Source organism: Elaeis guineensis, chromosome 14, assembly GCF_000442705.2.
Source record: "Elaeis guineensis isolate ETL-2024a chromosome 14, EG11, whole genome shotgun sequence".
Taxonomy (NCBI): Eukaryota; Viridiplantae; Streptophyta; class Magnoliopsida; order Arecales; family Arecaceae; genus Elaeis; species Elaeis guineensis.
In genome coordinates this window covers 8,388,842-8,413,716 of record NC_026006.2, presented here as the reverse complement: position 1 = coordinate 8,413,716, position 24,875 = coordinate 8,388,842, and positions in this window count along the sequence as shown.

Genomic DNA, 24,875 nt, shown 5'->3' with positions numbered 1-24,875 from the left:
TTTTAGTCTTCCGCTGTATGATCTTGAAAAAGTTTCAAGATCTAACCCTCTTTTTCAAGATCTAACCCTGAAACCCTGGATCTGGTTCCTACAAATTGGTATCAGAGCCTAGGTTCTTTATTACATGATTATTTATACATGCTTAGATTATTTCTTAGATTAGATCTAATTTATAATCTAATTATTAAATCTGAAATTAAAATTTTAGATCAATCACAAACTGCAAGGTTGTCCTGCTGTAAGGTTTACCCCTTACAGTGCAAAGGTTGTCCTAGTTTGTGTAGATCTATCTTTAATCATAAATTTATTAGATTTGATCTAGATTAAATTTATGATTTATTAGATTTAAAAGATGTTTAAATCTGAAATAAAATCTCTTTGTTAATAATTTTTTGTGCAAAGAAATTGTTTAAAGTTGAAATTATTTCAATTAAATGAACCTGTTTAGATTAGATCTAAAGTAGTTTCATGTTTATTTCACTTGCATCTTGATTCTGAATCAAACATGCAATATGGTTGGTAGAATCATATTATAAAATTGTTTTACAAATATAAAAATTATTTTTTGAAAAGCCGAACCCAACCCTCAGTCCAAAACTTAATTAAGAATTAAGAAGTTGTTTGATTAGGTTCTAGGATTGTGAATTGAAGAACCTAAGACACAAATCATAACACATTGGGTTAATGGGTTAGTGGGAATTAGGTCCATTAATTGGGTTAGACCTATGGTTAGATTAAAGATGGACTTAATTAGAGAATTGACTAAATCTAATCAATTGTTGTCTTAGATTAGGTCAAGGATTCTCTAGATCAATTACAATAGTTGTAGTTGGTCAAGTCCATGTCTTTAACGAGAACCAAATGGACTTGATTCTTGGCTAAGCGGTCTAGCACGAACTGTTAGGTTGATCTAATCGAAACTAATTAAACCAGTTGGTGTCTAAGGTAAACCAGACCGGTGGTTTTTAATTGGGAGCCCGCTTACCTGGCCATTTCTGATGGTGTCTAAGGCAAGCTTTGGCAGACCCTCCCACTGATTGAACTTACCTGGCCTCTTGGTGAAATTATGTTTTGATCGGATCACTTGACTATTCGAGCTGACCCATGTCAGCTAGGTAAATCAGTGTGACTGATTTAGGTGCTCCTAGACCAGCCCTTTAATGGTCTCCCTTAAGCTGACTTGGTGAAGCCAGTGGGAGGATCATGATAAGCTGGTTCATCTGACCTCATCCTCTATATTATTTAAATCTTCTAAAATTATTAGGTCCTTAAAATGATAAAGTTATGGAGATAACTGAGTCATAGCCTCCCATTAAGGTGTTTGATAATGAGTCCATGAACTCAATAATCATTGCAGACCCAAAGGCCTGGTGCTTGTTGACTAATGGAATTATCACTCATCATATGACGACTTGGAAGTATCTCTCTAATGGTGGTTAGGTGAGCCAACCAAAGTTGGGCTTAATCATTCGTTGGTTAGATACACCAAGTATGATCATGTTAATGGTTGGACCTAACTGGATCCTTACAGTGGAGGCCAAAGCCTACTGATTAGGTTTTTGGGGCAAAATTAAAATTACTAGAAATTATTTAGAGAAACAATTAGTTATGAACCTACCCTTAGATGTACATGGATTGACCAACCAAAGTTGGGCTTGTGTGCAGTCTAAGTGGATTCTAGTACCCGCTAAGGAATTAGGGTAATTCCTCGAGTTGGAGGTAGAGGCTACCAATTCGAATAAAATAGTGGGAGAAACCTTTTGATTAAAGTTCAAATCTTTCGGTTTAATAAATCAATTACTAATTAGGTTATGGTTCTCCTTTGTGCAAATATGGCCACTTCTCTATCGCTCCGATCATTGTTGGACAATGATAAGTTGGTGGAACCCAACTTCGGTAGCTGATACCGAAAGTTGAAGATAGTCCTAGAGCATGAACGGATCCTATATGTGATAATGGACCCTGCATCTGAGGAGCCAGCTGTCAATGCACGTGGAACAGTCAGAGACACTTACTAGAAGTGGCTCAGTGATCGGACCATGGTGCGCTGTATCATGCTGGCTGCTATGAGCGACGAGTTCAGTCGCAGATTCGAGACGGCTCAGCCAAAGGACATGCTTCAAGTGTTGGAGGATGCCTTTGACACATCCGATGACGTAGAGAGGCACAAGACTAGTTGTGCCATCTTCAACGTCAAAATGCGGGATGGTGCCTCTGTCACTGATCATGCATTGTACATGATCGAGCTGATGGAACGATTGAGCAAGCTTGGCTTTCCCTTGCATGAGCAGCTTGGGAAAGATGCAATACTGAACTCGCTACCCAAGTCTTATCTCCCATTCCTCACTCATTATAGAATGACAAAGCCTGAAGAGAATTACCACGGGTTACTGGGGTTGCTTCAGAACTTTGAGAAGGATCACCAACTTCACAAGGAGTTAGTGAATTTAGTGGGAGGTTCATCTTCTGGTTCTCGACCTTTTGAGAAAGGGAAGAAGAACAAGAAGAAGAAAGTAAAGAAGGTGCAAGTTCAGGCTAGGACATCTGTGCAGAGCCAGACCAAAAAGGTCAAGCCTGATAAGAGTCTATTCTACTGGCAAGCACCCTAGATTAGATAGTGTGTCAAATATCTACTTATGGCATTGGAGGCTAGGTCATATAAATAAGAACAGAATAAATAGGTTGACTCAAGAGGGAATCCTCAAAGTCAGTGATTGTGAATCACTTCCAACCTGTGAGTCCTGTCTTCTTGGTAAAATGACCAAGTCACCTTTTACTAGAAAAGGTGAGAGAGCTACTGAGCTCTTGGGCCTAGTACTTATTGATGTATGCGGACCCATGAGCACCAGTACTAGAGGTGGATATTTCTACTTCATAACTTTCACGGATGACCTATCCCGATATGGATATGTCTATCTGATGAAACATAAGTCAGATTCATTTGAAATGTTCAAACGATTCCGAAGTGAAGTAGAAAAACAAACTGGGAAGAGTATTAAAACTCTTCGATCTGATCGAGGAGGAGAATACCTTTCTAGTGAATTTTTCACATATCTAGGAGAGAATGGGATTCTCTCCCAATGGACTCCTCCAGGAACACCACAGCATAATGGTGTGTCTGAAAGGAGGAATCGGACTCTGTTAGACATGGTCCTATCCATGATGGGTTTTGCTAGCTTGCCGATATCCTTCTGGGGATATGCACTCGAATCGGCTTGTTATCTATTAAATAGGGTTCCAAGTAAGTCTGTAATTAAGACTCCATATGAGATATGGACGGGACGTAAGCCAGCACTTTCACACCTTAGGGTCTGGGGGTGTCCGGCCTATGTCAAACGATTAGTCACAGACAAACTTGGACCTAGATCTGACAAATGCTCATCATAGGGTACCCCAAAGAGACAAAAGGATATTTTTTCTACTATGCTGATGAACAAAAGGTGTTCGTCAGCCTTAAGGCAATCTTTTTAGAAAAGAAGTTCCTTGGTGAAGGAACCGTTGCCTCTAAGATTGAACTTGATGAAGTTCAACAGGTAGAAGGACCGACACCAATAGCTGAACCTGAGTCTGATATAATTAGATCATATTCGGAGCCCAATGTACCTACACCATTAAGATGATCTAGTAGAGTACCACATCAACCGGACAGATACTACGGTTTCTTGGTCCGGGACGGTGATCCCATCGAACTTGATGAGAATAATGAGGATCCGATCACCTATATGGATGCAATGCAGAGACCTGATTTTGAGAAATGGCTTGAAGCCATGAAATCCGAAATGGAGTCCATGAAGGTCAACGATGTATGGACATTGGTTGACCCACCTGAAGGGGTTAAACCCATTGGGTGTAAATGGGTCTTCAAAAGGAAGAGGGGTGCAGACGGAAAGGTGGAGACCTATAAAGCCCGTCTGGTTGCCAAGGAGTATCGTCAACGTTATGGTATTGACTATGACGAGATATTTTCTCCTGTGGCAATGCTCAAATCTATTCGGATAATGCTTGCAATAGCTGCCCATCTAGATTATGAGATCTGGCAGATGGATGTAAAGACAGCTTTTCTGAATGGAGAGCTGACCGAAGAGGTGTATATGATACAACCTGAAGGGTTTACATCCACAGATGAGTCCAAGGTGTGCAAGCTTCAGAGATCCATTTATGGATTGAAGCAAGCTTCTCGGAGTTGGAACATGCGTTTTGATAAGGTGATCAAAACGTATGGCTTCATTAAGAATGGAGAAGAGCCCTGCATCTATAAATGGGCAAATGGTCCAGTTGTGATATTTCTTATCTTGTACGTGGATGATATTCTCTTAATCGAAAATGACATCCCCGTACTACAGGGAATAAAAGTTTGGTTGTCATCACAGTTCTCCATGAAGGACTTGGGTGAAGCATCCTACATCCTAGGGATGAAGATTTATAGGGATAGATCTAAAAGGATGCTTGGGTTATCCCAGTCCATGTACATAGATACTGTGCTGAAGAGGTTCAGCATGGAGAATTCCAAGAAGGGCTATCTACCGATAGGCCAAGGAATTTCTCTCTCTAAGAAGGATTGTCCGACAACTCCTGAAGAGAGAGAGCGTATGAGTAGAGTCCCATATGCTTCAGCCGTGGGATCTATCATGTACGCCATGACATGTACAAGACCAGATGTGGCATACTCACTAGGAGTAGTGAATAGATACCAATCTGATCCTGAAGAAAATCACTGGAAAGTGGTTAAAGCCATCCTTAAGTATTTGAGAAATACTAAGGACCAATGGTTGATTTATGGCGAGTCAGATCTGAAACTTGTGGGGTTCACAGACTCCAGCTTCCAATCTGACCATGATGACAGCAGGAGTGTGTCGGGTTATATCTTTACTCTGAATGGTGGAGCCATCTGCTGGAAGAGTTCCAAGCAGCATACTGTGGCAGACTCTGTTTGTGAAGTGGAGTATATCGCAGCATCAGATGCCGTGAAGGAAGCTGTGTGGCTGAGGAAATTCATCAACGAGCTCGGAGTAGCACCCTCCCTCGATGGTCCGGTCCTACTCTACTGCGACAGCACTGGTGCCATAGCTCAGGCGAAGGAACCCAAAGCACATCAGCGGACGAAGCACATCTTGCGCCGCTTCCACCTGGTTCGGGAGATCGTGGATCGAGGTGACGTCGACCTTCAGAAGATCGACGGAAAGGAGAACCTAGCCGACCCCTTCACTAAAGCCCTGGCAATAAAGGAGTTCGACAACCACAAGTCAAAGATGGGTATTAGATACTGTGCCGAGTGGCTTTAGGACAAGTGGGAGTTGTTGGGAAATGTGTCCCAAAAAGCCAATCGTCAAGCTGTTGACGGTTGAGCAACCAAGTATTGTAGTTGATTTGTTAATAAATAAAATATATTTGGCATTTTCATCATAAGCTTTCATCTTCTAATGAACTCCGTTGTTATGATGAAGTCCTTAGGACTATTTAGGTTCAATAAAGAGAGGATTTATCGATTAGTCCTTAAAACTGTTCTCGACCAAATGATAGGCTGTTAATAAGGATGACAGCTTCTATCGAGCATAGGTCGCTGTAGGCCATATGGGTTGGTCGTCCTCTTAACGAAAGAGTGTGGAGACACTGGTATGGCATACAGGTGAGATGTAAGGGTACATCGTCATTGAACGTGACCAACTCCAGAGTATTCTACTGTCGAGAATATCTCTGATGGGATATAGGTATAAGTGTCACTTAGACCTGAGATCGCCTCAGTGACTTACAAGCAACTCATTGTGCTTTGGTACTAGACTAACTGAATTTCTAATTCAGGGATGGAAGGCTTCTGGGCACAGTCAAGTACTTGTGAAGTTAGAGTGTGATCGAGATGGGATTGACCACTCCAAGAGTTGGAGAAGAATGAGTCGCTGTATTTCAATTTAGCAAAACCTTGGCCAAGGTAATCCATCAGATGGATTTGATATTTTGAAATACAATGTGGACAACCTAATCAGAGTTGACAGTTGAGCTCTGGGGTGTCCTATGATCATTTTGGTCAAGGGGATGAATTATATGAAAACTATATCCGCATGGGTTCTAAGGATGTTGTTCTACACATTCGATCTATCCGGTCGTCGGGTACCATTGCTAGATGGTCACTTCGATTGGTATAGGAATTTGTTCCTATGCTACCGGCTTAGGTTCGAACCTATGAGGTCACACACATTAGAGTTCATGATCCGATCAGATGGTTGATCAACGATTAAGAATCGTTCTAGGGTTAAATGATCAATACGATTGACATTTAACCCAGTGCAAGTGTTGCAGGAGGATCGATTAGCAATTCGATTGCTAATTAGCTTAATTTGATTAAGCCAATGGGCTGAGATTAAGTCTAATTAAATATGATTTAATTAGATTTATTTTGGGCTTGATTGGATCAAGTCCAATTGGTTTATTGGATAAGCCAAGTGCAAGGAAAAACTAGTCCTAGTTCAACTAGGACTTGGGTCAATCTAAATTCTAATTTGATTAAAAAATTAAATCAGATTTAAATCTAATTTAATCTGATTAAATTAGGTTCTTAATTAGGTTAAGACCTATTTTAATTAGGTTGATCTAATTTTGATTTGATTTGGTTTGGGAAATCAAATTAAAACAAGTCATGAGACAGAATCCTAGTAAGACTAGGATTCCACCTTGCGCAACATAATCCTTCTCCATGCGCTCTCTCTTATTCAACGCCAATCTTCACTTATTTTGTGCGACAAAAGCCCTCTCCCAGATTTCTCCCACATTCACAAAAGGTCTCCTCTCTTCTTTCTTACATGGAAGGTGGTTTGGATCAAATCTAAAAGGAATAAGTTTGGATTTCGAATTCTATGAGATAGAGTTTTAGAAATCCAAAACTCTTTCAATTTTGCACCGAATTTATCCAAATTTTTTTTAGAATTTTCATGGCTTTTAGGGTATACATTGTGCACCCTTTTCTAGTAATCCATGTACAAAAATATGAAGGAGGTGCTCAAGAGTTGGGCGTCCCTTAACTTACCATGTTTGGATAAGCCTTGACTAGGTGTTTGACCTAGACAAGGACTCTATCATATCTCTCTATATATGATGAGTTTCTTCATGAAATTTAAGGGGGAGATAGATATTTGAGAGACCTTTGTGCCATTCCAAAATCAGAGAGAAATACCTTTGGGTCGTGGAGATATAAAAGATGCAAGTTTGGGTGTCTAAAGAGAAAAACGTGAAGAAGAAGAGGGTCTTCTTCTAGGGTTTTTATTTTCATATCTTTCCTCCTTCCATCTTGAGTTTCCTGAGAGTGTCTCAGATCTGAAACTTCTCCTTCTACTTTCCATCTTTGGAAGAGTCCAAATCAAGAAGAAGGAGGCACCTGATCAACCATCAAAGACGGATCAGCGCAGTACTAGCATACTGTGCTGATTTTCTGAAGCAGGACTTCTGATCGAGATTTATGGGCTCGTGTGGATGACTCCTAGAGGCCGGACGCATGTGCGGCTTGCAACATCATCCTCAAGCCCAGATCAGCAAGGTTAGAACGTCTAACTTGCAAGGTAATAGATCTGATCTATTGTTTAATACATACATTAGATGTAGTATAGAAACATGTTGATATGATCAACATGTAGTTCATGCTATATTTATATATTTTAATTTTTTATTTAATGCCATGTAATAATCATGTAATAGGATCTTAGATCTAGGGATTTTCTGATCTTAAAAAATAAATTTTGATTTATTTTAGTCTTCCGCTGTATGATCTTGAAAAAGTTTCAAGATCTAACCCTCTTTTTCAAGATCTAACCCTGAAACCCTAGATCTAGTTCCTACAGGTGGGACCCAACTTCGGTAGCTGGTACCGAAAGTTGAAGATAGTTCTGGAGCATGAACGGATCTTAAATGTAATAACGGATCCTGCACCTGAGGAGCCAGCTACCAAGGCACATGGAACAGTCAGAGACATTTATCAAAAGTGGCTCAGTGACCGAACCACGGTGCACTGCATCATGCTGGCTGCCATGAGCAACGAGTTCAGTCATAGATTTGTGATAGCTCAGCCAAAGGACATGCTTCAAGTATTGGAGGATGCCTTTGGCACACCCAATGATGTGGAGAGGCACAAGACTAGTTGTGCCATCTTCAACGCCAAAATGCGGGATGGTGCCTCTATCACTGATCATGTATTGTACATGATCGAGCTGAAGGAGCATTTGAGCAAGCTCAGCTTTTCCTTGCATAAGCAGTTTGGGAAAGATGCAATACTGAACTCGCTGTCCAAGTCTTATCTCCCATTCCTCACTCATTATAGAATGACAAAGTCTGAAATAAACTACCACAGGTTACTGGGGTTGCTTCAGAACTTTGAGAAGGATCACCAACTCTACAAGGAGTCGATGAATTTAGTGAGAGGTTCATCTTCTGGTTCTTGACCCTTTAAGAAAGGAAAGAAGAACAAGAAGAAGAAAGTGAAGAAGGTGCTAGTTCAGGCTGGGACATCAGTGCAGGGCCAGACCAAAAAGATTAAGCCTAATAAGAGTCAAGCTGAATGCTTCTTTTGCAAGAAGCGGGGGCACTGAAAGAGGAACTGTCCTTAGTACATTGCCTTCCTGGACCCGAACAGGTAGAGAAAGAAGCAAGTTATTCCAGGGCAAGGTATTTATATGATAACTTCTTGCAATTTTTCTATTTATGATATAACTAACTAGGTATTGGATACCGAAAGCCCTTATCATATTTGTAATTCATTGCAGAGGTTGCAGGTCAGTAAGAGATTTGACCAAGATGAGAGGTTCCTGAACATTGAAGATAGAATATCAGTTTCAGTTCTAGCATTAGGAATCTTGAAACTTGTATTTGAGTCCCATACCGTTGTTCTTAATGATTGTCATTTCTATCACAGTTTCTTTTTAAATGTTATTTTTGTAGGCCTTCTGGCCAAAAATAATTATGAAATTTTAATAAAAAAATAAATTTATAATATCATTATGAATGGTGTTACTATTTTTTGTGGATATTTGAACAATGGTGTGTATATGTTATCACAACCTATTAACATAGTCTATCCTACTGACAAGCATCCTAGATTAGATAGTGTATTAGATATCTACTTATGGCACTGTAGGCTAAGTCATATAAACAAGAACAGGATAAACATGTTGACTCAAGAGAGAATCCTCGAAGTCAGTGATTGTGAATCACTTCCAACCTGTGAGTCCCGTCTTCTTGGTAAAATGACCAAGTCACCTTTTATTAAAAAAGGTGAGAGAGCTACTGAGCTCTTAGGCCTAGTACATACTGATGTATACGGACCCATGAGTACAAGTACTAGAGGTGGATATTTCTACTTCATCACTTTCGCAGATGATCTATCCAGATATGGATATGTCTATCTGATGAAAAATAAATCAGATTCATTTGAAATGTTCAAACGATTTCAAAGTGAAGCAGAAAAATAAACTAGGAAGAGTATTAAAACTCTTCGGTCAGATCGAGGAGGGGAATACCTTTTTGGTGAGTTTCTCACATATCTAGGAGAGAATGAGATTCTCTCCCAATGGACTCGTCCAGAAACATCACAGCATAATGGTGTGTCTGAAAAGAGAAATCAGACTCTGTTAGACATGGTCCAATCCATGATGGGTTTTGCCAGCTTGTCGATATCCTTCTGGGGATATGCACTCGAATCGACCTGTTATCTATTAAATAGGGTTTCAAGTAAGTCTGTAATTAAGACTCTATATGAGATATGGACAGGGCGTAAGCCAGCACTTTCACACCTTAGGGGTTAGTTACAAATAAACTTGGATCTAGGTTTGATAAATATACATTCATAGGATACCCCAAAGAGACCAAAGGATATTTTTTCTACTAAGCTGATGAATAAAAAGTGTTCGTCAGCCTTAAGGCAATCTTTTTAGAAAAGGAGTTCCTTGGTGAGGGAACCGTTGCCTCTAAGATTGAACTTGATGAAGTTCAACAGGTAGAAGGACCGACACCAATAGCTGAACTTGAGTCGAATTTGATTAGATTAGAATCGGAGCCCAATGTACCTATACCATTAAGGCGATCCAGTAGAGTACCGTGTCAGTCGGACAAATACTATGATTTCTTGGTCTGGGATGGTGATCCCATCGAACTTGATGAGAACGATGAGGATCCGATCACCTATATGGATGCAATGCAGAGACCTAATTTCGAGAAATAGCTTGAAGCCATGAAATCCGAAATGGAGTCCATGAAGGTCAACAATGTATGGACATTGGTTGACCCACCTGAAGGGGTTAAACCCATTGGGTGTAAATGGATCTTCAAAAGGAAGAGGGGCACAGATGGAAAGGTGGAGACCTATAAAGCCCATCTGGTTGCCAAGGGGTATCGTCAACATTATGGTATTGACTATAACGAGACGTTCTCCCCTGTGGTAATGCTCAAATCCATTCGGATAATGCTTGCAATAGCTGTCCATCTGGATTATAAGATCTGGTAGATGGATGTAAAGATAGCTTTTCTGAATGGAGAGCTGACCGAAAAGGTATATATGATACAACCTAAGGGGTTTATAGCCATAGATGAGTCCAAGGTGTGCAAGCTTCAGAGATCCATTTATGGATTGAAGCAAGCTTCTCGAAATTGAAACATGCATTTTGATAAGGTGATCAAAACGTATGGCTTCGTTAAGAACGGAGAAGAGCCCTGCATCTATAAATGGACAAATAATCCAGTTGTGGTATTTCTTATCTTGTACATGGATGACATTCTCTTAATCGAGAATGACATCCCCTCACTACAGGAAATAAAAGTTTGGTTGTCATTACAGTTCTCTATGAAGGACTTGGGTGAAGCATCCTACATCCTAGGGATGAAGATCTATAGGGATAGATCTAAAAGGATGCTTGGATTATCCTAGTCCATGTACATAGACACTATACTGAAGAGGTTTAGCATGAAAAATTTCAAGAAGGGCTATCTACCGATAGGCCATGGAATTTCTCTCTCTAAGAAGGATTGTCCGACAACTTCTGAAGAGAGAGAACGTATGAGTAGAGTCCCATATGCTTTGATCGTGGGATCTATCATGTACGCCATGATATGTACAAGGTCAGATGTGGCATACTCACTAGGAGTAGTGAGTAGATACCAATCTGATCTTGGAGAAAACCACTAAAAAATAGTTAAAGCCATCTTTAAGTATTTGAGAAACACTAAGGACCAGTGGTTGGTTTATGGTGAGTCAGATCTGAAACATGTGGGGTTCACAGACTTCAGCTTTCAATCTGACCATGATGACAGCAGAAGCATGTCGGGTTATATCTTTACTCTGAATGGTGGAGCCATCTGCTGGAAGAGTTTCAAGCAGTATACTGTGGCAGACTCTGTTTGTGAGGCAGAGTACATCGTAGCATCGGATGCCACGAAGGAAGCTATGTGGCTGAGAAAATTCATCATCGAGCTCAAAGTAGCACCCTCCATCGATGGTCTGGTCCTGCTCTACTGCGACAGCACTGGTGCCATAGCTCAAGCGAAGGAACCCAAAGCACACAAGCGGACAAAGCATATTTCACGCCGCTTCCATCTGGTCCGAGAGATCGTGGATTGAGGTGACGTTGACCTTCAGAAGTTCGATGGAAAGGAGAACCTGACCGACCCCTTCACTAAAGCCCTGGCGATAAAGGAGTTCGACAACCATAAGTCAAAGGTGGGTATTAGATACTATGCCGAGTGGCTTTAGGACAAGTGGGAGTTGTTAGAAAATATATCCCAAAAGTCAATTGTCAACCTGTTGACGGTTGAGCAATCTTGTATTGTAATTGATTTGTTAATAAATAAAATATATTTTTGGTATTTTCATCACAAGTTTTTATCTTCTAATGAACTTCATTATTGTGATGAAGTCCTTAGGACTATTTAGGTTCGATAAAAAGAGGATTTATCGATTAGTCCTTAAAACTGTTCACGATCAAATGATAGGTTGTTAAAAAGGATGACAGCTTCTATCGAGCATAAGTCGCTGTAGGCCATATGGGTTGGTTGTCCTCTTAATCAAAGAGTACGGAGATACTGGTATGATATATAGGTGAGATATAAGGGTACATCATCATGGAACATGACCAACTCCAGAGCATTCTACTGTCGAGAATGTCTCTGATGGGATATAGCTATAAGTGTCCCTTAGACCTGAGATCGCCTTAGTGACTTGCAAGTAACTCACTGTGCTTTGGTACTGGACTAACTGAATTTTTAATTCAGTGACAGAAGGCTTCTGGGCACAGTCAAGTACTTGCGAAGTCAGAGTGTGATCAAGATGGGATTGACCACTCCAAGAGTTGGAGAAGAATGAGTCGTTATATTTCAATTTAGCAAAACCTTGGCCAGGATAATCCATCAGATGGATTTGATATTTTGAAATACAATGTGGACAACCTGATCAGAGTTGACAGTTGAACTCTGAGGTGTCCTATGAGCATTTTGGTCAAGAGGATGAATTATATGGAAACTATATCACATGGGTTCTAAGGATGTTGTTCTACACATTCGACCTATCCGACCGTCGGGTACCATTGCTAGATGGTCACTTCGATTGATACAAAAATTTATTTCTACACTATTAGCTTAGATTTGGACCTATGAGGTCACACACATTAGAGTTCATGATCCGATCGGATGGCTAATCAATGAATGGGAATCATTCTAGGGTTAAACGATCAATACGATTGACATTTAATCTAGTGCAAGTGTTGTAGGAGGATGATTAGTAATTTGATTGCTAATTGACTTAATTTGATTGAGCTAATGGGCTGAGATTAAGTCTAATTGAACATGATTTTATTAGATTTGGTTTGCGCTTGATTGGATCAAGTTCAATTGGTTTATTGGATAAGCCAAGTGCAAGAAAAAACTAGTCCTAGTTCAAATAGGACTTGGGTCAACCTAATTTCTAATTTGATTAAAAAATAAATTAGATTTAAATATAATTTAATCTGATTAAATTAGATTCTTAATTGGGTTAAGACCTATTTTAATTAGATTGATTCGATTTTGGTTTGATTTGGTTTGAGAAACTAAATTTGAACAAGTCATAGATTGAATCCTAGTAAGACTAGGATTCCACCTTGCGCCACCTTAGCCCCCCACACCCGCTCTCTCTTATTTTGTATGACAAAACCCTCTCTCTCAGGTCTTCACACATGCCTAAAACTTTTCTCTCTTTCTCTCTTACATGGAATGTAGTTATGGACCAAGTCAAAGTAGGAATTAGTTTGGATTTCAAATTCTTTGAGATAGAGTTTTAGGAAACCAAAACTCTTTCCTTATGGCATTGATTTTATCCAAATTTTTTTTTAAAATTTTTGTGACTTTTATGAAATATAATATGCACCCTTTTTTGGTGGTCCACAATAGAAAAAGGAGGGGACGCCCAAGAGTTGGGCGCCCCTTGTCTTGCCTTGTTTGGATAATCTTTGACTAGGTATTTGACCTAGACAAGGACTCTTCATATCTCTCTATTTAAAATGAATTTTTTTATGAAATTTTTATAAAATATAGAACATTGAGAGACCTTTGGGGCATCCAAAAATTAAGGATAAAAAGTCTTGGAGCATGGAGATCTATTAGACACAAAACTAGGTGTCTGAGTTAGAGCAAAGAGAAGAAGAAGAGGGTCTTCTTCTAGAGTTGCTGGGTTCATCTCTTTTCTTCCTCCATCTATAAGTTTTTTGAGAGTATCTCATATGAAACTCCTTCTTCTACTTCTCATCTTTGAAAGAGTGCAAATCAAGAAGAAGGAGGCATCTGATCGACCATTGAAGAAGGATCAGTGCAGTACTAGCATACTGTGTTGATTTTCTGGACCAGGACTTCTGATCGTAATTCATGGGCTCGTGTGGATGACTCCTAGAGGTCAGATGTATGTGCAGCTCGTAACATCATCCTCAAGCTCGGATCAGCAAAGTTAGAACGTCTAACTTGCAAGGTAATAGATCTGATCTATTATATTTTACATACATTAGATGTAGTATAGAAACATGTTGATATGATCAACATGTAGTTCTTGCTCTTTATATTTTAATTTTTAATTTAATATCATGTAATAATTATGTAATAGAATTTTAGATCTAGAGTTTCTCTAGTTTTATAAGGTAAATTTTGATTTATTTTAGTCTTCCGCTGTCTGATCTTGAAAAAGTTTCAAGATCTAACCCTGAAATCCTAGATCTGGTTCCTTCACATGTCACTTGCCAGTAGAGCTTGAACATAGGGCTATGTGGGCCATCAAAAAGTTAAACATAGATCTAGATGAGGTTGAACAATATAGAAAGTTACAAATTGATGAACTTGAGGAAATCAGGAATGAGGCATACGACAATGCTAAGATATACAAAGAACGAACTAAGGTGTTTCATGATCGAGCAATCCTTAGAAAATTATTTTCATCTGGTCAAAATTTTTTTTTGTATAACTCTAGGCTACATTTATTTCCTAAAAAATTTAGATCTAGATGGATAGGGCCCTATATTATAAAAGGGGTTTTTTCTCATGGAGCTGTAGAAATAAAAAATCCAAGCAATGGTACTACTTTTAAAGTAAATGGACAACGATTGAAACCATTATTGGAATTGCCTACTAAAATTGAGGAGGAGGCCATGGTTCTCCATGAGCCTATTTATTCTAATTGATTCTATATTTCAGGTTCAATCTGGCTGAAGACTTAAAACTTAGCACTTTTTGGGAGGCAACTCAGTTTTCAGTTTTTACTTTTACTTTCTTTTGCAATATGTTCAGGTTAATCAAGGCTTACTTTATACGGATTTGAAGGCAATATTGGCTAAGATGGGGGAAGCACCAATTTTGAAAAAAGCTTCTGGATCTGGTGACATCTCTCCTTTTTCTTTTTCTTTTTATGCATCCTTCATTTTTTCTACTCCATTGAGGATAATATCGATTAAGTTGGAGGGAAAGAATAAAAAAAAAATTTCAAAAATTCTCAAATAAATTAGTATTTAGCATTTAAGCATCAGATTATATTTAAGAATTGAGTTAAACTAAATATTTTTAAAAAAAAATTGATGTATAGACTAGAGAGTTTGTGAGATATCAAAGGATCAAGAATTAAGAAAACTCAATAAGGAGTTAAGTTTAGAACTTAAATAGTTTTCTTTGAGTATTTCTAAATTTTTCTACCAGCATCAAAGAAGAGTTTACTTCTTATAGACTTGTATAGGATAACCATACATTTCTTCATATATTTAAAAAAAAAATTTCAAGTACTTCATGCTGAGTAACCGGGCCTCTCTGCCTAAGCAAGCATTGAGTTTCGCATCAAAAGGTATGAAGAGTAAAGAAGTTTTATTGTAAAGTTAGTTTTAACTCGTAGCCTATTTGATTCGAACAAGTAGGTCCGAGGGATATTCTATACCTAGTATCCTAAAGCCATCTGGTTTGGGAGTCATTGGCTGAAAACTCATTATATAGATCAAACAGAAAGCTTAAGTGGTTAAGACACTCAATAGCGGTATAATGTTAAAAAAAAAAGAGTTCAATAAATGAAAGACAGAAGTAACAATTTACTTATCCATAAGAAGGTTAATGATTTAGAGATAAAGATAGAAATAATTTAAAAAAAGTTTAAAAAAAGTTTAGTATTCTTAGTTTAACTCTTATATTGATTAGTATTAATACTCTAATGACATATCTCACTCACGCTCTACTGTATATCAGTGGCCTTTTTAAAATTATTTGACGAAATTTGAGACTCTAAGTTAAATGATACTTAAATCTAAATTCTTTCTTTACTCGAGGACAAGCAAAGTTCAAGTTGGAGGGTGTGATAAGTGATATATTTTTATATTTATTGTAGATATTTTTGATAATTTATGATGTTAACATCTTCTTAAAAACCTAATTTCATGAATTTATTAAATTTTTTTGAAAAATAAGTAATTTTAGAAAAAAAATATGAAATTAGATATATTTATAAAAAATAAGATGTTAATTTAATTGAGCAATTTAAGCATCAAAATAAAAAAAAAATTTGAAAAATTTAATACATATTTTTTTCAATTTTTTAGGTGAAAATCAAAGCAAAAATGGAGCCAAAATACCTTAAAAAAAATCTAAAAATAGCCTCTGGTGCATGGTGGACCAGTCGATCGGTCCACAGAGCTAGGGCGTGGTCCACGGGAATAGTTTCGTGGTCCACAGATACGGCTCACAGCGAGAGAAGGATTCTGGGTGTAATCCAACGGCTGACATCCATCCCGACCCAGATCCGACGGTCCACATTTGCTGCCAGTTTATAAGAGAAGATATATGGCGCGATTCAATGGCCCAGAACCAATTTGAACCCAGATCGGATGGTCAGAATTGAATCTGACCCTGATAAGGAGTAAAGGCTAATTTTTGGGCTGATCTGAGTGGTCCAATCCAGATCCGACGGCCAGAAATATTCTTAGGAGATCAATACGTTTTCTAAGGATTTTAGGACTCCTTTTATGATCAAAAAAATATGAAAAAATCATCTATAAATAGGGGGGTCCGAGAATAAGCTTTAAAAGGAGAAAAAAATCAAAAAAAAAAGTAAGAAAAAATAAAGAAAAAAATCAAAGAGCTTTAGGGATCAAATATTGGGAGATTATGGAGCTAAAGAGCTTGATGCGTGGCTAAATTCCTTCAATCCAAAAATATGATGAAGTCTGTAAATATTTTTTTTTTTTTGTATTTAATTTTTATGTAATAAAATTTTATTTTTATTTCATATCTTTTTAATTTTTTTTGAGGTATTGATCCAGCTTACACGGTCTATACCCTCAATTGACGTGCCGTGATCCTTGGATACGGTACATGCTTTGGAGAGATAGATCGTAGTATGTTAGATTAAATCTTAGATCTTATAATTGAATTTAAATAATTTATACTCCAATTGGATGAGCTGTAATCTACTAATACAGTTTGTATCCCTTAGAGATAAACTATACTAATACTATAATTACAAGAATTAAATATTATAATATAAAAAAAAGAAGAAAATAAATCTCTTTACATGGTGGATTCAGAATTCTTGGATTATTTCTTTGAATTATTTTTTTTATAAATTAATTTATACTTTTAATTTAATTCATACTATTCTATTTCTTTTTAATCCTTCTACAATCAATTCTCTTTTTATTTCTTCTTAAAAGAAAAAGATAATTGCCCTAGATCTCTGTGGAAACGATCTCTACTCACCCTATCTATATAGTTTGAGTTGGTTTTTATTTTTGACCACCTATTCTTGACCGCCTACAACAGCAATCAATCATTAACTGAATCGTCACCTTCAAATCGAGATACATAATGGTAAGTGATTGGGTTTGACATATTTTCATACCCACAGCTCATCTGGGATGTTGTTTGACTGAAAGATTGAATTACACGAGAACTTGCCACTGAAAGATATTTTGATAATTTTTTATCAAAATTTTAAATCTTTTAGATAGTCATGACATATTGCTAGATGTCAATCTTGACTTGCAAATTTATCAAAATTAAAATAATTTAATTTTGAAATCAATTTGAAAGAGTCCAAGTTGATTGGGACTCTTCGGATGATCTAATCTCATCGGATTAAGGTTACGTCAAAAGTTTTGGTCCACTATTGGCTAGATTTAGAATCCAATGGGTCATACACTTTGAGATTTAGCCTTGGTCTGATCTAATTAGACTTTAATATAAATTCTATGGGTTAATTAGATATGCTAGCACATTGTATTAACCTAAGTTCCTAAATTGGTTTAGATTAAAGTGTTTGAGCTAACCTAGACTAGTTGCCTCTGACCTAATGGGATTGGGTCAATTTAGATTAGATCCTTATCCAACTTGAAATAGTTTTAAGTAGAGGATTCCTCTGCACCCACCAGAAGTCATGCAAAAAAAAATAAATTCCACCCCATCTCAAATTAGCATGTGAAATGGAGAGTCTTTCTTAAAGAAGACTCTTAATTATATGCATTGCCTTAAAAGATAAACCAGATATCCTATGATTTAATGCTAAAATTGATTGAGTTTTTTATGGCATGTAGAAGAGGGAGAGTTCTTCTACTACAAGTATTTGATATGCCAAAAATTTACATGATGAATTTATTCACTGCATGAGAAATGGAGCTGTTAGATGTGTGCCCTAGATGCCAGATTGGCTGACACATTCCTGTACAAATCTAAGGACAAATTTATAATTTTGACTATAAATCAATAAATAGATTATTCTTCTATCACATTGTGTACATTGTATCTGTGATACATCCTTTGAGTTAGTAGGAATGTCAATTCATATTTTCAAGAGTTGAAAATTTAAGGCATGAATTTATATAACTAACTCATAAACAGCTCCTGACTATAGGATCATCACGAGGATGGTGATCGATCTGAAAAGTTGGTGTACGATCGCTTCTTTAGGATAGATGTGTCTTGAGTCTACGGTGTAGAGATACCGGAGTGAGAGTATAGATATTCATTGAGAACAAGAGTACTGAGCATGACCATATCGAGCAGTCATAAGGAAGTCTACCTTCTCGTCGATGACTAGCTCGATGCTGCAGTTGTGTGTCTAGTTCTTTGACCTGAGGTGCATCGACAGTTCACCTTGAGTGTGTTATAGTTTGACTACACCATAACTTGATCTCCTAGTCATTCGGAACCCTAAGGTGTATGTTAGCTGTAGCATATTCATTGTAGGAACTAGGTCACACCAAGATGAGATCTATCAACCTCAGTAGATGAGAGGAGTAGTCCTATGATGATCGAAAGATCGAGTCTTTAAGCCCATGGCCATAGCAGAGTGAAATAATAGAAAAAGAGTTTTTCATTGGGGTTTCATATCGAACTCGGATCGATCGATTGATTCATATAACTGATGTTGGGTTTAACGAGTTCACCTTAATCCTAATTCAGTTGGGACTCATGATAGAGGAACTCAATCACACAGGTAGCTACACCGTGAGATTTATCTTCAGTTTTGATGGGTTGCCACCACATATTGCTAGGTGTCACTGGTAGATTTTGGAAGCAATTAGAATGATATTGATGATCGATCATTTTAATTGTCTGAATCAGAAGAGTTCTGATCCATCGAAAAGAGTTTCGATAATGTCGATGATGAGATCATGACATGTCTTATTACTATACGAAATTGAACCTAACTGGGTCACACAAACAAGGGTTAGGGTCTGAATGTCATCAATTGGGCTAACCCAATTGATTTGGATAAGATCCAATTAGGTTCAAGAAAATTGTGCTAGCACACGATTGAGCCTAACTTTCTCCTCATGTAATCTTTTCTATCTCGACTGAGCCAAATATGATTTGACTCATCCAGAGAATATTGAGAAGATTTCTCTCAGTCTAAATGAAGCTTGTCCAGCTCAGAAAAGGCTTGTCTTAATTCATGAGATGAATTTAAGACAACACCTGCTAATTCCTGACACCTATCATTTTCATTTTAGGACATCTGTTAAATGTTGACATATGGGTCTTAAATTGAAGGCCACTTGGCAAGAGCTTATTGGAGATTTTTTTATGGAGCCAAACTACATCAAATTGGGTGCCATAATCAGATTATGGTGCTAGCCCAATTGGATTAAGTGGGCGCCCCAAGTGGATAAGGTTGGAGAGTCTTGATAAGATTGGACTCTTTGGTGCCAACCTCTCTTTGTCCTTATCCAGTGTTGGTGCCAACTTTGAGATAGAGGCTTGGGTTCTTATCTAATGTGATCAGATGACATCAAATAACCAATCAAAATTTTTCCAAAATTTATTGGAATTTTCTGATTGGTTGAATGAGGTGGCACTGCGCAGCATACAGGGTCTATATAAACCCTTCTGCGCCTAGGATTTTAAAAAGGAAGTTGTTTTATGCACAAAACTCAATAGCTGCCACCCCCTCCCTTCTTTTCCACATCCTCCCTACTCTCCTATCTCCCCTCTTCACGTCCAAGGAGTTGGACATTCATTTGGTGCAAGAAAAAGGTGTGGTGACGCCTGGAACAGGAAGGCTGCAGGACATCTTCTACAGGCTGCTACTCCAACTTCAGAAGGAGTTCTGAATCACTTTCAAATCAGATAGAGATCTAATTTTTGGAGCATAGATTCATGAGGAAAAGATATTCTAGGTCCTATCTGAGTGGATACTGATAGAGGCCAGGCACTTGCGTGGCTATATCAGAACCTCTGGCTGTGCTGAGATCATCTACAGGGTAATCAGATTACCCTTGAGGTATGTCTATACTTCTCATACTTTTAGATTTAATTTTAGATTTTAAATATCAGATAATAAAATTAGATCTAACAGATATTAAATCTGAAATAGTGTAGGATAAAATTTTTAAATTATTTCATCTCAGATTTGATGAAATCTGGAAGATCCTACAAAGGAAAAAGACAGTTTTTCCTTCAGGAGCTCCAAAGGTTGGTGCCCCTTCATCCCATGTGACGTCCCTTGGTCCCCTATTTATATGGGATGCCCTACTTAGTTTCTTGCTATAATTTTAGGTTGAAACTAGAGAGGAGGGATGTGGAAATCATAAAAAAAATTTTAAAAAAAATTGAGAAAAAAGGCAAGAAAAAATTGAGTGGGAAAAGTTGCAAGATGGGTGGTGAGATTTTTAGCAAGGATTGCTAGTGTGCCCTAAGGTTTGATTTTTTCATATGTTGGAGCCAAAAATCAAATCTTAGATTATGAGATATTTGAAGAGTATCTTCTTGGTGTCATTCTGGTGGTGAGATCGAAAGCCACTGGACTTTGGTGCGATCGTACCACAAGTTTGAAGCCGGCAGTGTTCTTGAGAAGCAAGGCTACGACTGTGCACCAGTTGGGAAGGACCTTGGCCAACTTTTGTGTGGATCACCATTGGAGGACTTCTATCATGGGGTCTTGTGGAGAACACCAACGTGCCACTTTTTTATTCTGGTGAAAGTATAAAATTCTATCTCTTTTGCATGCTTGTTTTTGTATTATCGATATCAGCAAGGTGATTCTTGGGTTTAGGTTCCGACTCGATAGTTTTATTTGATAAAGCTATTGATTTGTATGATTTTAAAAATTTTAAAAAATTATTTTTTGCTGCATGGTCGGAACCCAACAGGCACCACATGCCTGCTGAAGAGATGCTTAGGGCAAAATCAATTACTAGAAGTTGTTTGGAGAAATAATTGGTTAAGAACATACACATAGATGCACATGGGTGGGCCGGCCAAAATTGAGCTTGTGTGCAGTCTGTGTGGATTCTAGTACCCGCTAAGGAATTAAGATAATTTTTCGAATTAAAGATAGAGGCTATCAATTTATATAAAATAGTAGAAGGACTTTTAGACTAAAGTCTAAGTCTTTAGGATTAAATAATTCATATACTAATAGATTTTTTTTATTTTTCTTTCAGTAATGGCTAGTAATTTATCGCTCCACTCATTGTTGGATAGTGACAAGCATATAGGATCAAATTTTGATAATTGGTATCGAATGTTGAGAATAGTTTTCGAGCACAAAAAGATTTTATATGTGATTATAGATCCTGCACCTGAAGTATCAGCTCTCAAAGTTGATGCAACGGTTAGAGACACTTATCAAAAGTGGCTCAATTACTGTATGACATTATGTTGCATAATGAGAACTATTATAGATAATAAATTTAGTTGTAAATTTGTCATTGCTCAATCGAAAGAGATACTTTAAATGTTGAACAAGTCTTTTGGCATACTTGAAGATTTGTCCTTAATAGGACATCAGTCCTCTAAGATGAGATAGACAAGTATGGTGCAATGGTATCATGCTAGGAGTTTCAAGTCCAATCGAACTAACCAGTCTAAGGCAAACCAAAGTTAGACAGAATATTTTTTTTGCAAGAAGCTGGGGACTGGAAGAAGAATTATCCTTTGTGTCTAGTTTTTCTTGATCTGAACAAATCTAGAAAAAGAAATTAGCAAAGAGTTGCTGGACAAGATACTTATATGGTAACACCTTATAATTTCTCTATCTAATACTACTACCTGAATATTGGATACTAGAAGTCTGATTCATATCAGTAATTTGTTGCAAGGGCTTCAGGTCAGTAGAAAATTTGAGAATAGTGAATAATTTTTGAATGTTGGAAATGGAAGAGCTGTTCGAATTCTAGCTATAGAAAAAGTTCAACTTATTCTCAATTTAAATATCATTATTTTAGATGATTGTTATTATTGTCTATTTTTTCTTATGAATATTATTTTCATAGGCTTTTTGGCTAAGGATGGTTATAATTTTTCAATAAAAGAATGTTTCTGTGATATCATTTGAATGGTGTCATGATTATACGTTGACAATTAAAACATGATATCACAGTTTGTTAGTATAATATACATGTAGAACAAATACCCTAGAATAGATATTATCACTAATACCTACCTTTGGCATTATAGACTCGATCATATAAATAGGAACATGATAGATAGGTTAATCAAGGAGGATGTCCTTGAAATCAATAATTGTGAATCATTACTGACATGTAAGTCCTGTGCTCTTGAGAAGATGACAAAGTCATCCTTTACTGAAAAGGTGAACGAGTCAGTAATGTTCTAAAGCTAGTATATAGTGATGTATGTGGACCTGTGAACATAGAAGCCAGAGGAGGGTATTACTACTTTATTATATTTATGACAACCTATCGAGGTATGGGTACGTCTATCTTATGAAGTACAAGTCTGAATCATTTAAAATGTTCAAATGATTCTATAATGAAGTAAAAAAATAAATTGAAAAAAGTATTAGAAATCTTGATCTGATTGAGGAGGTGAATACCTTTCTAATGAGTTTTTGATATATCTAGAAAAGAATGGGATTCTCTCATAATAGATACCTCTTGGGAAGAGGAATCAAACTCTGTTAGACATGGTTCGGTCCATGATAGGATTTGTGAGTGTCGATCTATTTTGGGGTTATGCTCTTGAGACTACTTGTTATGTTCTGAACAACATTCTAAATAAATCGATCACAAAAGCTCTATATGAGATATGCACTGAGCATAAATCGATACCCTCTTACTTTAGGGTTTGGATTTGTTCGGTTTATATAAAATATTTATAGATCAACAAGCTTGGACTTTGGTCCAATAAATGCATATTTGTAGGGTATCCTAAGGAGTCTAGGACATACTACTTCTAAGAATAAAAGGTGTTTGTCAGCAATAGGATATTTTCTTAGAAAAGAAGCTCCTTATAAAAAGAACTGATGCCACTAAGGTTGAACTTGAGAAAGTTTGAAAGATAGAAGAATCGACACAGACAAGTGAAAATATAGAATCAAATTTGATTTATCAAACCCAAAGTGAAGGAAAGAAACATCTTTTTTCTTGTAGGATCTTTCAGATCTGATGAGATCTGGGGCGAAATATTTTAAAAAAAATTATCCTACGATATTTAGATCTAAGATCTATTAGATCTGATTTTTATTATCTGATATTTAATCTAAAATTAAATCTAAAACTTAAGGATTAGAGAAATACCTCTAGGGTAACTAGATTACCCTGTAGATGATCGCAGCAATGCCCGAGGTTCAAAAATAGCCACACAGTCGCTTGGCCTCTATTGATATCCACATGAGTAGGATCTGGATTGACTTTTCCTCATGAATCTTTGCTCCAAAAATCAGATCTGGATCTGACCTAAAAGTGCTTCAAAAGAACTTCTGAAGCTGGAGCAGCAGCTTCTCGATAAATCCCTGCAGCCTTCTGATCAGGGAGCCACCATGCCTTGGACAAGCACCAGATGGATACCCAACTCCTTGGATGTGAAGAGGGGAGAGAGAGGAGCAGAGGGGGTATGGAGAGGTGAAGGGGAATCTCATTTTTCCTGGGTATTGAGAAGAATCTCTAAACCCTAGGCGCAGACAGGGTTTAAATAGACCCTGCTGCGTCATGCAGTGCCACATCATTCGACCAATCAAAAAATTTTAATTAATTCTGAAAAAATTTTGATTGGTGGAGTGATGTCATCTGATCCTATCATATAAGAACCCCACCAAACCCTCCTACTGTTGGTGCCAACACTGGATAAGCACAGTGAGATTGGCGCCCCACAGTCCAAGTTGATCAAAGGATCAGAGTCCTCATCTCATGGGACTCTGTCCTTATCCACTTGGGGCGCATGCCCAATCTGATATGGCACCCACTTTGAGGCCCAATTTAGCAGGTGGACACTCCACAAAAACTCTCCAATGACCTCTTACCAAGTGGCCTTCAGTTCAAGATCCATAAGTCAACGTTTGACTGATGTCCTAAAACGGAAATGGCAGGTGATAGGAATTGGCAGGTGCTTGTCTTAAATTCATCTCACGAATTAAGATAAGATTTTTTTGAGTTGGACTGGCTCTAGTCAAACTGAGAGAAACCTTCTTAAGTTCTCTGTGTGAGTCAAATCATATTTGGCTTAGTCGAGATGAAAAAGATTGCATGAGGAGAAAGTTAGGCTCAATCGAGTGCTAGCATGATTTTTCTGAACCTAATTGGATCTAATCCAAATCAATCGAACTGAACTAGTTCAATTGATGATATTTAGACCCTAACTCTTGTTTGTGTGATCTAGTTAGATTTATTTTCGTATGGTAATGAGATATGTTGTGATCTCATCATCGACATCATTGAAACTCCTTTCGATGGACCAGAACTCTTCTGATTCAGACAATTAGAATGATCGATCATCAAGATCATTCTAATTGCTCCCAAAATCTACCAGTGACACCTACCAGTATATGGTGGCAATCCATTAGAAATGAAGACGAACCTCTCAGTGCAGCTACCTGTGTGATTGAGTTCTTCTATCATGAGTCCCAACTGAATTAGGGTTAAGGTGAACTCGTCAAACCCAACATCGGTCATATGAATCAA